Here is a 3,318-nt window from a genome sequence, read left to right as displayed (position 1 = left end):
CGTACATTTTAAATGGCTTATTTCTTTTACACATTTATAGCTTTTAATTTTAGGACAAAAAACTGACTAATCGAGCCTACACTACGTAGTGTGTAATTACATAACCCACAATCGCTGGGATCTAGGATTCAAATCCCTAGCGGTGCTATCACCAGTCGAGCACTTTGAACGCCATTAAACTTAAAGCTCGAAGCCCTCAGACACGTGGGCAGCAGTCGTATGCGTTCTGTCACCTACATTTTGACGAGTGCAATGCGGATCAGCACTGTGTACGGAGAGACACACCCCGACGGCGCTCTTTTCCCATCTCTGTGCAGGCGCCTTCAATCAGCCAGCAGAGGTCGTAATTGCATCAGTTACGAGGAGTCCCTATCCGACTTGATATCCCACCCCTATCTGAACAACAGGCCAATCGTGGCCGCCCAGCCCCAGCCGGCAGGCAGAGCTGAGATTCGATACGATGTATTCGAGATCCCAGCTCTGGTGTCCCAGCGTGTGTTTTACCGCTGCGCCACCTGAGCGGCTTTTAACTCTTATTTTGTCTGTCCCAAATTTCCAATGTGCTGCAGCCCTGCATTTTTCCGCTAACACACCAGCTCTGAGATTCTGAACACCCCGGTTCGAATCTCTGCTCTGCTACCGCTCGGCTGGGCGCCGTCTAGCAGGCACAATTGCCCGTTGAGTCTGCTGGATGGGAAAAGTCCGGACTAAGTGGATGGGGTCCTCAAACACTGTGTATCAATCCACCGTAGCCCGAGTGAAAAAGAAGGGGTATAGGACTGCGCACACATCGGAAGGGGCGTGGAGCAGGCAATATATACCCTCCTTTAACGCAGTTGGGATCCCCAGCAGCGGAAGACTAATTGGTTGCGCTAAATCGGGAGAAAAAGGGGAGAAAATAAATAAATAGAAAAAAATTTCTTCACTGCATTTTACAAAATGTTTAAACTTCTTCAGAAATATAAGAAGTCAAATGGTCTAAATACATTCTTAATCCACTGTTACTCTGAGTTGCCATACATTTTTGTCAAATACATATTGATTACAAGAGTGTAAACGTATAATGTTACTGCTAGACTACATTAGTACACATTGTTAAGGTTATTATTATTTTTTTTCCCTTTTTCTCCCCCTTTAGCGCAGCCAATTGTTCAATTTGCATCGTGCTTCCTCTTTGTCTATGCCGAACTCTGCCCTGACCGAGGAGATCGAAGCTAACCCTTTTCCCTCCGAAACATGGGCAGCAGCCAGATGCATCTTTGCCACCCACACATTGACGAGTTTGGCGCCACCTAGCGTTGCATGCGGAGAGACACACCCTAAGGGCACTCTTCCTCATCTCTGTGCAGACGCCTCTAATCAGCCGGCAGAGGTCGTAATCGCATTCTGACAGAGAGACCCACATCCGGTTCTTTGTCCCGCCCCCAACAGAGCAACCGGCCAATCGTTGCTCATACCGCCGCCCAGCTTCGAACCGGTGAAGCAGAGCTGGATTCGATACGGTGTATCTGGAATCCAGCCCTGGTTGCAGCGTGTTTTTTTACCGCTGCGCCACCTGGGCGGCCGTTAAGGTTATTTTTTTATTTACATTTCATTTTTGGAATTTATTAGCTTATCTAAGAACTTTCAAGCAGTAATTCATGAGGTGTCTATAATAGTTGACAGAGGCCAAACTCTCGTACTCACCCTTCAGCATGGGATAGTCAGGGAATGGCTGTAAAAATAGCTAATCATACAAAGAACCCAGTATTTACAGTTATTATTTAATAATTAAAAAGTTCCAATCAACTGTAACTGTGACAAACTTGCCTGGACGAGGACCCATTGGTAAATTGTTAGACAGGCAAACAATCATTAACACTCAAGGTTGACTTGGTATTTAAAAAAAAAGGATTACTACTTTGAAAAGAACCTAATGCCTACTGTTGAGTATGATGGAGGTTCTGTGATGTTGTGGGGCTGCTTTTTTTCCAAATGCCAATATCATTCATGTCATTAATTTGAAGTGAAATTACAGTAAGCTAGGACAGCGGTCCCCAACCTTTTGTGCACCACGGACCTGTGTCATATAAAATATAATTTCACAGGCCGGCGGGGGCGGGAGGATTTAAAATAGAAGAACTATAGCAGTGGTGGGCAAACTAGTTGAGTAAATACTAGCTGAGTATTTACAAAATTGTCCTAAAACAGCATTAATTTCACTTTTTCCTACAGTACCCTGCGTTTCAATTGATTCACACTACCGAACATGGCTAAAGCCGAATGAGCCCTACTACCCCTCTGGAGTCACCTATTGCCCCAGCGTGATCTAACCACTTGGCTGGTTTAAAACGTCACACATAAACCATTAACTTATGTCAAAAGTGCTGCTTTAAATGCTGAATTGGTTTGTTTAGACGGCAATACACCAAGTAGAAACAAAGATTAAAAAAAATAAAAAAAACATCACGCATGTGGCATCCAGCCAGTGATAGCTCAGTGGTTAAGGTACTGGATTAGTAAACAGAAGGTTGCCGGTTCAAGCCCCGCCACCACCAAGTTGCCACTGTTGGGTCCTTGAGCAAGGCCATAACCCTCAATTGCTCATTGTGTTCAGCTCATTGTGTAAGTCGCTTTGGATAAAAGCGTCTGCTAAATGCTGAAAATGTAAATGTAATCACGAAAATAAAAGTTTGAATGTCACCAAAATTCGATACACTGGGAAAAAAAATGGGTGACCAACAACGCTGTTCCCACTGAAGCTGAATGAGGTAGGTGGGCAATCTTTACTTCTTAGATTTCACATGAGTTTCACATGTAATTTATATTAGTTCCAAACCCCCACCCCCGCACCCACCCGGCCCGTCTGCCAATTTTTAAAACCCAGTGTGTCCCTTGAGCCGAAAAGTTTGCCCACCCCTGAACTATAGAATGGAAATCAGTGTGAATCTGCAACGAGACACTGCTCCCACCTAGTGGTGACTGGGGGCAATAACACCAGAAAAGTTTTGTAAATTTAATTGCTCGTAGCGATTGTAGCGATTTCTAATTATAACAATTATTATAATAAATGACCCACGGAAATAAGGTGACGTGAAAGAAATGAGACGAATAAAGCTGATAAAATGGACAGTGAGTGTAGAAACAAGGAGGTGGTTCCGACCTTACAATCTGATTGGTTGAGAAGCGTTCTAACCGTGCTGATATTCGTGATAACAGCACGGCCTTTTCACACCACAACTGTATTACTCCGCTGACGCGTTGCCAGTAACGACAAGCTTCATGCACACAAACGCGCACGCAGGCGACACAGACCTTATTCCCGATCGCGTTTTAAAT

This window comes from Trichomycterus rosablanca, chromosome 16 (genome assembly GCF_030014385.1).
Source record: "Trichomycterus rosablanca isolate fTriRos1 chromosome 16, fTriRos1.hap1, whole genome shotgun sequence".
NCBI classification, from domain to species: Eukaryota; Metazoa; Chordata; class Actinopteri; order Siluriformes; family Trichomycteridae; genus Trichomycterus; species Trichomycterus rosablanca.
The sequence above is the reverse complement of the archived record's forward strand: the minus strand, read 5'-3'. Positions refer to the sequence as shown.